Source organism: Micropterus salmoides, unplaced genomic scaffold (genome assembly GCF_014851395.1).
Source record: "Micropterus salmoides isolate LMB-PRFRI ecotype aquatic unplaced genomic scaffold, ASM1485139v1 Ms_hic_scaffold_18, whole genome shotgun sequence".
NCBI classification, from domain to species: Eukaryota; Metazoa; Chordata; class Actinopteri; order Centrarchiformes; family Centrarchidae; genus Micropterus; species Micropterus salmoides.
The window spans coordinates 31,015,825-31,030,104 of NW_024040928.1; the positions used below are offsets into that span (position 1 = coordinate 31,015,825).

The 14,280-nt window shown below is 38.5% G+C and overlaps 2 protein-coding genes and 1 pseudogene across 2 annotated transcripts in view; all 3 read left to right on the forward strand.

Annotated features, from left to right (window-relative positions):
* The window catches only part of LOC119909373 (NLR family CARD domain-containing protein 3-like), a 175,128-nt gene that overhangs the window by 138,069 nt on the left and 22,779 nt on the right, over positions 1-14,280 (forward strand). The window lies entirely within an intron of this gene.
* Positions 1-14,280, forward strand: part of LOC119909391 — a 53,374-nt pseudogene that overhangs the window by 25,163 nt on the left and 13,931 nt on the right.
* The window catches only part of LOC119908583 (NLR family CARD domain-containing protein 3-like), a 66,925-nt gene continuing 60,994 nt past the window's right edge, over positions 8,350-14,280 (forward strand). The window contains 1 exon segment of the mRNA XM_038726369.1: positions 8,350-8,907. The gene's annotated coding sequence lies outside the window, so the exon portion shown is untranslated.

Sequence of the window (14,280 nt, forward strand, 5' to 3'; positions counted from 1 at the left end):
TTTTCTCAATAGTAGTATAAACGTAATTAATATAGGATGGATATGTGTAGGTGCAGCTTATGTCCACAGTTGATCCTTTGAAGGCACAGATCTCAGTAGAAGTGTAAGTCACTCCCCAGCCATTCAGACTCTGTACCCCTGTAACACAGAGCACATCAGAACAACAACCAAAATGAATCAGTTATTAAGACAAAGTAGATCAAACTACTGATATGATTTGGGGAAAGGAAACCTGGACAAGCTTAATTATCTGACTGATTATCTGTAGTAATTCACATAAACAGTTCATAATCATGCATCTAACTAGAACTCACTGAATTTTATCATCATATTTTATCATCACTGGGACACAGGAATATTTGTTACTTCTGGGTGTTGCCTGAAAAGTGCATCTTACAAAAGTCCTCAAAACAGGAAATGTATTAAAACAATATCATGCACACTTTTCTGAGACAGAGCAGAAGTTCAGTGTGATGTAAAATCCAGTTGTTCTGTATCATTCTTTTGCTTTCTAAGTTCTAACAAACACAATGTGAGCGGCTTGATTTCCTCTTGTATTAGAAACTACACGGTGTGCTGTTACCATGGATACTACATGGACACTTAATTACTGAAGAAGTAGAGTAAAGACACGCTGAAGGAGAGTCGTAATCTTCACGTATTTAAGAAGTTTCTTCCATTCATTTGTTAGACTGCACCTAGAACTGGAACTGGAAAATATAATTTTATCATGTGTTTATTTTACCATTGTTGGGACATTTGTGTTCCTTCCAGGTGTTTTGGATTTGAAGATCTCAACGAAATGTCCTCCAAAATAAATAATGAATGAAAAAGACGATTTTCTGGCATGTGGGAGAACAGCAGTAGTACATAAAATAATCAGAGCTGTTCTGTATTATTTTTACAACATGTTAACTTCCTTTTTAGGCACTTTCTAAAAAAAACCATTCTGAACGCAGGTGCGTCTGAAGGTGCAGGAAAGTGAACCTGTGACATTTACTGAAGTTTACTGGCCAGAATAAGAGGATAGAATAAGAAGTCATTAGAGAGTCTGGGCTTTTCTTGCTCAGTCCTCTCTGTTCAGTCTGGGGTTGCTGCTTAAGTGTGAAAACAAAAGGAAATGCAGAACACTGTGTGGCTTATAGCAGCTATGATATAAACAGTTTTCAACACAGAGCATGAAACATCACACTGACGTCAGATAGCACAAAAAGAACTCGCAGGGTTTGATGCAGATATATGGTGATATGAGAGAAGTCTGTATGTGATGACTGTGACACTCATTTCTTTCAAAAACCTGTACTGTTGCTAAAGTAGCTGCAGAAACTAATTGTGCACCACATGAGCTGGTGCTTCTACTACCAGGGTCGGCTATCGGACAAAACAGGACTATAGGTTTTTAAAGAGTGAGGAGAAAACACAATATACTCAGTTTACAGCATGTGAAAGTGCTCAGCAAACAGATACTTTATACAAAGGACAGAGCAAAAAAACTAGCGTCCTGATATCCATTAAAATGTACACAAACGACAACTATATAAAGATAATTAAAGTCAGGGGAGTTTCCACAGTTATATAAAACCAATATTTGTAGCGTTTCTAGGAAGTTTGACTTTCACACAACTCTGATCCACTTATTTCCACATGTGACCTTCAGCCTACTTTTACAAGACCTACGTTTTCCCAGATTCCCCTCTTTTAATGTGATGAATGTGAGTTTAGATAAACATTACCTGACACAGAGAGAAGGAAGGCGACAAATCCTCTCGCTGCTGCAGGTAAACTCATAGCTGCTCCTCTCATCTCTGTGCGGCTTCACAGACAATAAAACATGTCAGCAGATCAAATAATGTACACAGGAGATGTTCAGTATCAGTCACATCAATAAACAACTCTACTTACAATGAAGAAGGACGCTGTCTTTAAAGAAGCCTTTCCTCTGTGGTCAGTAAGCAGTAGATGGATATCAGGCTGTTACCACTAGATTTCCTTCCTCTTTAGATCATTAATATTCGTAAGCTTAATAGCAGTTAACACTCACGTCACAATAAAGTTGTGTGAAGTATAAACTTAATAAGACAGAATAAGAAAATAGTGCTATGGCCTGTTGGTACTAAACCAGTTTGCTGCTTCCCACTGACACAAGAGAAAACCATTCAAAAAGAGAAAACATGTGTTTAAGCACAAAGACAAGAAGGTTTGATGCATCACTTGACACTTCTAGTCATCTTAATGCAGTGAAAATGACCTTAATACCAGTTTCAGTTCAAAGAGATGGCCTGCAGTAGTATGGGAGGCAAAAGGTCTCATGCTGAGCACAGTTTATATTTTATATTGAGAAACAGTGATATTCAGTAAATTAGCCTATTATTGCTTTTGTTACATTAGCACAGGAGCATCTGAAACCTCAAAACAAATTTGAATCTGTTTGATTTGATATTGTATCTGGTATGGACACACAATGGTGATATAATGAATTTGATTATGAAAAAGGAGTTTTAATGACTTTGGCTTATTTAGGTGGTTCAGTTGGCTAAACTGTGTGCAGAGATGTCCTCCATTTCAATTAGTTTAAACACACAGGAAATGAGTCATCTAACATTTGAGAAAATATCCAAACCTCACAGTAACAACAAAAAACTATCTGCATGGCCAGAGACCCCTGGAGGTAAGAGAAAATATCTAAAAAATATAAAATATATAAAAGTCTTTTCGTGAAATTGGTGAACTGACCCTTTAAAACAGACACAGGAAGAAGCACACAGCAATGAAGCCTAAATAAAAAGCCTAAAAAAACAAAAGAAAACATTGAGTTTCCCCTCTGGGGATTAAATAAAGTATATCTTCTTCTTCTTCTTCTTCTAAATGTGCCACACTGAAGCTTCCCCACTAGAGGACAGTGAAACATCAGAGATACTGAATCAGGACACTGAAACAAACATTTTGCCCTCCATCCAAGATTGTTTACTGAAATCTACTTTTGCATTTTAACTTCTTTACCCAGGACATTTAATTCATTAAGCATTAGAGGTCCAGATTAAGTTCATATATCTGATATTGGGGGACCAACATCTTTGACACTTCTTCTTCTCACAAAATGACTCAAAACGAAGTTGTTGCACTTTTATTCTGAAAAGCTTCTTACTAAAACCTCGACCTGCTCTGCTTCCATGAATGACCCAAAAGACTTTAAATGGACTAAATTGGCATTTACAGCCCAAATGTAAGTTAATATCTGTGCATCTACATATCAGCAACATCCCAAATCCTAATAATCTGTTACACTGTGGCACATTTCATCCTCATAGTGACAAGAACTGAGAATCTGAGCTATAAGCAAAAGAACACATTTGCATTTATTTGTCTTGAAAGCTGTTAAATAAAATTATATTATGAAAAGCTGAAATGCAGATCTTTATCACAACGTTTCCATCTACAGAGTTGCCCAACAGGTCCTTCACTTGATGTGGAAGCTGGCTGTTTATTTGAATCAGCCACAGGAGTAAAAATTTAAATTTCAAAATTTGAGACCTCTACGCATAGTGATTTTAGATCTGGACCTGGTCTAATGTGGTCTACATGCGAAAAAACAATGAATCATCCTTTAAAGTATTTTCACAAATGAATAAACGTTTCACAAATCTGAAACTATGTTTGATTGACACTTTAGCCTCTCTGTATCAATCTAGTCCAGATTTGAGAGCTCTAAGTATAGTGGTTTTGGATCTGGACCTGGTCTAATGTGGTCTGCATGTGGACAGAAAAAGCAGTGAAATTGCCCTTATTTTTCAAATCTAAACAAGTGTTTCAGACAGCCTTAACGCTTTGCTAAAATGCATAACAGCTTTCACAGCAGTACGAGGTGCAAAAAACGGAGAATCGGTCGCTCAGCAACGTAAGTTAACTTTCACTTAAGTTTCCCTTAACTGCCGAAACTGAAGCTAACTTCAGCCTCGTGAAGCCAGACGGAGTCGGGACAGATACAAACAGCTGAGGGCAGAAATCACGGATGTTGTGGATTTTCCCAGCAGGGACGCTAGCAGGCGTTTTTTGAGGCGCAGCGTTTTTCCGACTGCTTTGGTTGCTATGATACATTTGTTGCAAGTAGTTCTACCGAACTTTACTGGATGTAAAAATGTCAACACAGAGTTAAACTTTTACTGCCCTGATAGAAAAATCATGTAAGGTTAGTTGGATTGCTTTATTCTCCAGCGCTGTGCTTTGGGTTGTGGTGTAAAATATGTAGTTGTTTGTCATGAGACAATCAGCTGATCACTAATTGGCAATAAAACAGCAGCTTCCAGCATCAAAGCTCAGATCAGCAGCTAAACTTCACAATTTACTGCCCTGGTGGAAAACTTGTATTTCTTTTTACTGCTAATGGAGATATATAACAAGACCACGTCTATCAAGTGACCAAGAATAAAACTTTGAGAATGTGCATTAAAATTTTGTTTTCCCCACTGTGCACACAAATGTGTAATTTATGCTTCCACATGCTAAATGCCCATTAAAAATGTTGCACCATTTTACCACAAGCTGAAATTATGGCTGTCAGTACTACTTTGTGTTTCTGTTGTATTTTAAAAAATTAAAAACATTTTGGTAATATTTGCAGATTGTTTATCTAATTAAGCAAAGTGAGAGGAGCCTTGATCCTCACCTGACAATATGGTTTATAATGGACTGTGGTGCAGAAACAGTGAGGCTCACATTGTCCTGTTATCTGTCAGTGGTCATACTGGATGCACTAGATGTGATAGTGTTTAGAGTTTGAGATGTTCTTCATTAACATGTATGTTAGTCCAGATGAACCAACCCTCCCAAGATGTAAAATAATGTATTACAGAAGTATGAGACATCATGCAGCACTTCATTTCTTCATGTGGCTGTTTATTAATGAACAAGTAATAATATTCAAAACATATGGTTTAACTGAATAATTAAGTCAATATTATTTATTTGTCTATATCCATCTTGACTGGCAACTCTCTCCTATCTCATAGATGGCATATTTGTCCTGTCTCAGGCACCGTATCTGTAGTGACTAAAGCAAAAACAAAGTAGTCGCTGAGAGGCTGAGGTAGGGCCTTGTGGTGCTGTTTGTCTGACTCGCTGCACAAATAATTTGCGGATCTCAAAAAATATAATCTTTGCTTTTTATTGACGAAAATATGCAACTTAATATAATGTGAAAACGTATATTCAAAATAATCACAATGATCAAAAACTATAAAGAATACCGCGGTCAACAAAAAATACAGCGTCACTCACCCTCTTTCTGCCACTGGCGTTGAACAGGTGTGTAAATTAACTATACAGAAATCACCACCCACATCCACGTGACTTATAGAAATAACTCCAAACGTGCAATAAATCAGTTCATGATTCCTTCAGTAGCTGTACTACTCGCTTGGATAGGGGAGGGGGGGTGCAAGTCACAATCCTCACCACTAGATGTCACTAAAACTTACACATTGAACTTTTAAAAACAGACAACAGGTTTCTGTTTAACTTACAGTTTACTGTGTTAAATATGTACAAACACTGCTGATATGAAAAGAACCAACATATAAATCTGGAGTTTACATTTTATTACAAAATGCAGATAAAAACAAGTTTATTTACAAAAATAATCTTCTACAGCGCTCTGATACAGCAGAGACGATCTCCCATTATTTCTCCCAGTAGAGTCTATCTGCTCATGTTTGTAACAGAGCGTGGAGTCTGTGTGAGACCAGGTCAGTCCACCTGGTCCTCAGAAGTCCGCATCTTTACAGAGGCCTTCAGGCTGAAGGTGTTATCCCTCTGAGACTCTGTAACTCAATCCAGGGTTTCCCAATCCAGCTCCCAATGAGCACCTTCACATAAAAGGCGGGGTTAGCAGCAGATGACCAATCGCAGACATGAAGAAGTCTTCTGGCAGCAGAGCGTCAAATTTTACAAAGCAAACTGTAATATTAGACAGACATAATCTAAGTAACAGCTGCAGTGTGAATGTCTAAGTTAACATGCGTATCCTATAATTTCAATCTGTAGATTTGATGTGTTCTTCTGACAATTTCAGCCTTATTCTTTCAGCTCGACTGTGTGTCGGCGTTTCCATATTAAAAGCCTCAGGCACTGATTGAATAAGTGGTCAACTCACTTTTAAGAACGTCTCGTCACTTCAGACATCAGAATCATTTATTTAACACACAGGAATGGTCCAAACATTGTTCTAAATTAATTTCATAAAGCAACAAAATGAAAAATCCATTCATGCCATGAAAAGTAATAAAATGTGCTCTAACAGTGGTTGAAAGACTGAATCTCAACATTAGGCTTCTGAAAACTCCCCCACATTACCTCCACATCGCTAAAGGTGAGGCGCTACATGACCAGTCTGTGTGATACAAGATGGCTTCTAACGTAAAAGAAACACACTCATATTAAACTGAATTTCAATATTGCTATATTGCATAATATTCAGCCTCACGTAAAAAATGAAACCCATTTATTTAACGGCTGCGACAGGCTGTATGAAATATAAAATACTTAAACATTTCAAAGCGGTGAGTGGGCTTACTGTCACATCTTAAAAACCTACAAGTACTAGCCTACAAGGCTTTTATCCCTTATAATTATGAAGAACATAATAACATAAGTATGAATGCAGAAATAAATAATTAATTATATAAATAAACAAATATAAAATACATTTTGGTTAAAAAAAAGGCTATTTCTTTATTTTGTCATTCATTTGTTTATACTTTTTGTCATTTTTTTCTTCTTTATAGCAGTGAAGACAAAGCTTTGAAAAGCAGCTTGTCCCTGGACTTTGAATTACATATTATTATTGTATAATTATAAACATAAAGGGTCAGCTGGGATTGGCTCCAGCCCCCGTGACCCTGTACGCAGGATAAGCGGTTGACGATGGATGGATTAATAAAGGTGGCAGCAGTTTGTGGGGACTTGGTTTGGGAAAATGCTGAATGAGCGGATACACTGGAAAAAAAAAAGTAGTATTGTTAAGTTGAAGCAACGGACAGCGTGAGAAAAGCAATGTGGTTTTGAACATTAAAGCATGTAAACATTTTCTGGTAGAAACCCAAAATAAAAGTATGAACCTGAAAATGAGCTTAATGTGGGACCTTTAAGTTCGACTGCTTTCCCCTAGAGGCTGTGATGTGAATTACACATAACAAGGGGAAAACGTTTTAGTCATTATAAACTTGATGTTTTAGTCTTGATTTATTCTGCTGCTCAGGTAGGCCGACACAAATACTCTTTTAACAGAGTCCGCACAAATCCTGTCCTCACAGAAGCAAACACAGCAGCTACAGCCGGACCCTGACCTCTGACCTCTCAGCAGTTTTCAGTCCCAGCAGTAGATATTGTACTTGTATCACAGAAGCAGTATTTGTAGTAATAGCACTAATAGAAGTGACAATATGTACTATAACAAATCAGTCCATCTGATATGTTTTGTGGTCAACATACTGAACTTCTGGGTGAATCTGGGGGCTGTGTAACACATTTTGGGGTCATCAGATCCTGTTTAGGGCTCCAACAAGGTTTCTGTCGACCCTGAATATTTGTGTCATGTTACTGAGAGGAAGGAGAACTAAAGTGTCCTGAGATGTAAAGCTTGTTGTAATGAATGAGTGCAGCTCTCTCAGCATGTTGTTGTGTTTGTGTGAAGGTGTGGGCTCTGCTATGAATCAGTGTGAGGACAGAGAGGAGGGAGTCCCTCCCTCTAAAAGCACTCTGTGTGGGGAACATGACAGCCAGACCAAAGCTCAGAGGTGAGATGAGGATCTCTAACTGTCCAGGACTCAAATCACTCCACCATCATTATTCACTCTGAAAGCTCTGTGTGTGTTGTGTTGAAGCCCAGAGCAGCAGCAGGGACCAGACTCTGCTGGACCTGGACCTGGACCCAGCTGTGTGTCCATCAAGAGTGACTGGTCTATGGACAGACTCATTGTCTTCAAAGGTGGACACCACTCTGCTGATCAAAGGTCAGCATGTTAAATGTTTGTGTCTCTCCTGAGATGAGGTTTGGTGTCTTTGTTTTGATCACTTCATGTTCTTAACTCTTCACTTTTTTCAAACTGGTCTCACATTTTGCAGATCTTAGTCCAAATATCAAAACCACGGTTAAAATCCACAAACAGCTGGATGCAGGTTTGAGAATGTGTAAGAACATTGAAAGTGGATGATAAATTAGCTCCTTCATGCAGTTTTTCAAATCAGGATCCACATTCACAAATCTGAGATTACAAAATAAAATCTTGGAACATTTAAACACGAGTTTCCTCATTTCATTAGAACTCACAGGAAGGGTTAACAGCCCAACCTGCATCTTTTATGAGGGCTGTGATTAAGTTTCTTACTACAGGATTATGTAAATACACTCAGTGTGATCACGTCGTCAAACAGAAACACACTGTTCAGGATTCAAATTAAAGTATGCTAGTTTGTTCTGTTTACTTGTTGACTGAAGAAGGTAAATCATATTCTTTAAATAACTGCTTTGGATTCTCTGCAGTCAGGTAATTTATTCAGCATAAAGTGCAGATGATAAGAAATAGTTTGAGTTCTACCCTTCAAAGTTGTTAATAGGAAAAATGAAGTTGGTAAAGTAGAACCACCAGAGCTTTATGATCTTGAGATAAGCATTTATACTGTTAATGTTTGACTCCAGTTTCTCAGTCCAAAGTTCAGAGCTGCTCTGTGTTCACATTAAAAAACACTTCAGTTTGAAGATGAATCCAGAGAGACTGCATGTGAATTTACAGACCTTTGAAAACCTGCTGGAGTCACATTTGTTCTTTCTCTGGTTGGTTTCCTGGTTGAAGCTGCTGATTAATTTCACCTTCGGTCGACGACTTCATGCAGATTATTTTTTATCATCAAAAGGTAACTTAATCATTTTCTGCCATTTTGTTGTTGTAGTATCAGTTTTACACTCTTCTGAACAGTAGAGGTGGCAGTGAGGAGTTCATCTGGGTTTTTTTCTGGCCACTCAGTATATTCTGTCAGTCCCAATTTAAGAGGCAATAATGTGAAATGTAAAAGTGACGTCTTTACCTCCCACTGTCTCCTCCAATGGAGGCTAGCTTTACATAGGACATTACGGACTGCTACTGCCATGAAAGGTTCAACGCTGTCTCCATTTATATTTATTCAAATTGCTTTCTCAATTACGTTCTCCTGAAAAATGATGTATGTATATTCGCTCGTATGTTATGTACATACTAATTTGAAACTTAGCAGTTATATTATTTAGTTATAGACTTTTATTATTATTATATTATTTCATGTTGCACAAGTAGCTGTTGAAGAAAAATGAATACAAAATAATAATTATTACAGAGAGGTTGCGATGGTGCAGTGGATTAGACCCTTGTCTTTGATTCCCACTGGAACACATCCACCAAATAAGTTATTGTCAAGGGTCCTGCTTCACCATCCATGTTATAATAGAGCCGCCACCAGTTTAATCGGGGCGTGGGGGGGTCTCAGTATATTTTCCTGCTTTTTTGCCCTTTGCCAGTCACATGCCTGTTACTAAATGTTTTCAGGAGATGATTCTTATTCTAAATCTTCTCATTTGAACGTGTTGGCTGAAGGGAAACTGTGTGGCTGTTTATGAGAGGAGGGTTAATGTTAACGTCCACTTTGATTTGACTCATAAAAAACAGCTGAAACGACTCCGCTGGGCTTTTTAATGGACACACTCTGTTTTACTGTCTTTCTTTTTATGAAAATGCTTTGAGAAAGGTTTGTTTGCACAATAAGAAAAGCTGCCGTGCATTTTAAATATAGAGGAAACAAAAAAAGTAAGTGAAGCTAAAAGAAAAACAAGCTGCTGATTTCTGCATTATATTCTGTTCTAGTTTTAGATTTGAATCCTCACCTGCGACCTATATTTAGTTTCCCTTCATAGAAATAAAGACATTTCCAGCTGATGTTGGTACAGAAAATGAAGTGTTTGATGGTCAAAAGGACCCCCATATATTTCATCATCACATCTGAGCCCTGATGTTCACTTTTCAACACAAAGTGACGCCCTTGGAACAACAGGAAGTGTTATATACAGAAATAAACTTCTGAAGTATTTTTCACAGTAATCAGTATTTCATTCCATATTAATAAAAACAGATTTCACTTTATTGACTATTCGGCCAGACGCCAAAGTCTGAAATGATGATTTAGCTTCAATCTGTCAGTTTTCAGATTTCAAGTTATTTTGCAGCTGTTATTTCCAGACTTTCATAAAATGTACAAAACAACCTTGAATGATGTTTTTAAACATTATTATTTGTCCATTTTACACAAAGTCCGTCAGCTGCAGCACTTTTCAAGTAAAAGTTCAAGCTGTCTTTTTAAAACTCTGCAAACTGAATCAGATGTGGTTTGAAAGTTTGTTTTCTAGAGCACAATGTTGACTAGTTCATATATCAGATATCTAGAAGAGATGTGTTCATGTGACAAACTGGAATATGTTTCTAATGCGTTAACTAATCTTTAAAGCCTGTTACACTGGGCTCTCGTCTTCCAGCTTTTCTCACTTGCTAACATGCATCGGTCCAGAAAAATAAGGGACACCTGCCACAGTGGAGGCCACACCCCTAGGGGCCCTGCAACCACAGGCCCGATGGTGTGCCAGTGGTGGTATATCATAACTTAAAACATGTTTTCAGAGAGAGAGGGAGGGAGAGAGGGGGAGAGAGAGAGGGAGGGAGAGATGGCATCGGAACTCCAAAGTCTCATCTGCCGACCTGATAGCCTATTTAGCAGCCCAACCTGCATCTTTTATGAGGGCTGTGATTAAGTTTCTTACTACAGGATTATGTAAATACACTCAGTGTGATCACGTCGTCAAACAGAAACACACTGTTCAGGATTCAAATTAAAGTATGCTAGTTTGTTCTGTTTACTTGTTGACTGAAGAAGGTAAATCATATTCTTTAAATAACTGCTTTGGATTCTCTGCAGTCAGGTAATTTATTCAGCATAAAGTGCAGATGATAAGAAATAGTTTGAGTTCTACCCTTCAAAGTTGTTAATAGGAAAAATGAAGTTGGTAAAGTAGAACCACCAGAGCTTTATGATCTTGAGATAAGCATTTATACTGTTAATGTTTGACTCCAGTTTCTCAGTCCAAAGTTCAGAGCTGCTCTGTGTTCACATTAAAAAACACTTCAGTTTGAAGATGAATCCAGAGAGACTGCATGTGAATTTCCAGACCTTTGAAAACCTGCTGTGAGTCACATTTGTTCTTTCTCTGGTTGGTTTCCTGGTTGAAGCTGCTGATTAATTTCACCTTCGGTCGACGACTTCATGCAGATTCTTTTTTATCATCAAAAGGTAACTTAATCATTTTCCGCCATTTTGTTGTTGTAGTATCAGTTTTACACTCTTCTGAACAGTAGAGGTGGCAGTGAGGAGTTCATCTGGGTTTTTTCTGGCCACTCAGTATATTCTGTCAGTCCCAATTTAAGAGGCAATAATGTGAAATGTAAAAGTGACCTCTTTACCTCCCACTGTCTCCTCCAATGGAGGCTAGCTTTACATAGGACATTACGGACTGCTACTGCCATGAAAGGTTCAACGCTGTCTCCATTTATATTTATTCAAATTGCTTTCTCAATTACGTTCTCCTGAAAAATGATGTATGTATATTCGCTCGTATGTTATGTACATACTAATTTGAAACTTAGCAGTTATATTATTTAGTTATAGACTTTTATTATTATTATATTATTTCATGTTGCACAAGTAGCTGTTGAAGAAAAATGAATACAAAATAATAATTATTACAGAGAGGTTGCGATGGTGCAGTGGATTAGACCCTTGTCTTTGATTCCCACTGGAACACATCCACCAAATAAGTTATTGTCATGGGTCCTGCTTCACCATCCATGTTATAATAGAGCCGCCACCTGACCTGATAGCCTATTTAGATTTTTTTCCTAGTAAATATATTTGTTTGATAGCGAATTTGTTGCAAACGGGAATAAATATACTGTGTATTATTTTATTAAAAAAAACAATCATCCCAAGAAAAAGCCCCTTTTGATGTCTATGTGCACGTGCCTGATGCCATGTCACTATATTTCATGTATTTGCTAATTCTATGCTAAAAACTCAGTCCTGTTTCTTTCAGTCTTGTTACTCAAATACACTCTCTTCACCTCCTTGGGACAGTGTCCAGAGGGGATCTTTCAGATTTTTCCTGGGGTCTATTCTAAATCCAGAGTGAAGATACTAATATCATATGAAACTAGATGACCTAATGCATCCATTGGTACCATGCTTTTTTTTTTCCCCCAAGTGTATTTGAATATTTCTGCATACTGTTAGCCAGGGCTCATTCCTGTTACTAAATTGTTTAGTTTTTTAAAATAAGATACACCACAATTTTTCTATTATGTTTAGGCCAGTCATTTATCCAATTGTTTAGTAAATTACATGATTTCGGTCTCCTTTAAAACAAAAAAAAGGTGTTGCATTCTTTAGAAAAATACAACTTGCTAGCATATAAAGTACAGTTTTTGTCGCAAATATTCATTTTTTGATCATGTAACCAACAATTTATTTAAAACACTTTCTTTAGGGAAAAACAAAGGAATTATTTGACCTGCTTTTAAACATAGTTTCAAAATGACATATAACACACCACAAACCAGCAGTAACCAGACCCGGTTCAGGTGCTCCACGCCGGCCCGTCTGACCCACCTGCTCGATCTCCGCGGCGTTCCTGATGATGCTGCTGATGGTCTCTGACGACAGTTTGTTCACCAGGTGTTTGAACATCAGACAGGCAAAGTCACAGTGCAGACACTGAACACACCACACAAAGCGTTACTACACAAAGAGCAGCCCCTGAACTCTTACACTTAACACTTAAAGACCATTTCAGTATATTTTAATAATGCTACACATCTTTGAGCTGAAACCAGTTAATTCACTCACACACCTTTAAAAGGGGCGCTGTGGAAAAGGAATTTGAATGTATTCAGCACAGTTTTATTACCTATATGTGAATAGGTTGTTACATCATCATAAACATCTAAACCACCTGCTGCTCTTAACCAATAGCATCTATATGACGCTGACGTACTGCGGTAAGCGTGTCGACTCATTTCCGTTTCCGGTGCTTGTGTGTTGGTACCGTGTTGTGCTGATCTCGCTAAACAGTTAAATTTGTTAGATTACAGCGGCCAACTGTCCGCTAAACACTTATTCTTACAGTAATTTTGCCTAAGCACTCACAGTTCTTTCCATCTTTTAGTGACTGCTGTTCAATCTCATAGTTGTTCTAAAGTTTTGATAACTGACGCTACAGTACTTTAGCTTAGCCGTTAGCGACTTTAGCTTAGCAGCTAGCGATGGCTTCTCCTTCTCCCTCTCTCTCTCCTACTTTCTCCTGCTCGGTGTGTCAGATGTTCAGTTACTCCTCTGCCTCCTTTAGCAGTAATGGTACGTGTAATAAGTGTAGTTTATTTATAGACATGGAGGCGAGGCTCAGTGATTTAGAAGTCCGGCTCCGCACCTTGGTAGATCAGTCTTTAGCTACTGTAGCTAGCCAGTCCCCGGTAGTCGGTGCGGGCCGGCCTGAGTTAGCCTCTGGTAGCCGTCCCCCGCATCTCCTGTGCAGCCAGGAAGGGGTGGCTGGGTGACTGTCCGAAGGAGGAATAGTCGTAAGCATTCAAAGTCCACGGGGCACCATCAACCTGTTCACGTTTCTAACAGATTTTCCCCACTCAGCGACACACCCGCTGAGAAACCAACTCTGATCATTGGCAGCTCCATTTTGAGAAACGTGAAGTTAGCGAAGCCAGCGGCCATAGTTAAGTGCATCCCTGGTGCCAGAGCGGGCGACATTGAGTCTTATTTGAAACTGCTGGCTAAGGATAAACGTAAATACAGTAAGATTGTTATTCACGTCGGCGGTAATGACTCCCGGTTACGCCAATCGGAGGTCACTAAGATTAATGTTGAGTCGGTGTGTACATATGCAAAAACAATGTCGGACACCGTAGTTTTCTCTGGACCCCTGCCAAATCTGACCAGTGATGACATGTATAGCCGCATGTCGTCATTCCACCGCTGGTTGTCGAGGTGGTGTCCAGCAAACGATGTGGGCTTTGTAGATCATTGGCAGACTTTCTGGGGAAGACCTGGTCTGATCCGGAGAGACGGCATCCATCCCACTTGGGAAGGAGCAGCTCTCATTTCTAGAAATCTGGCCAAGTTTATTAGTGGACCAAATCCATGACAACC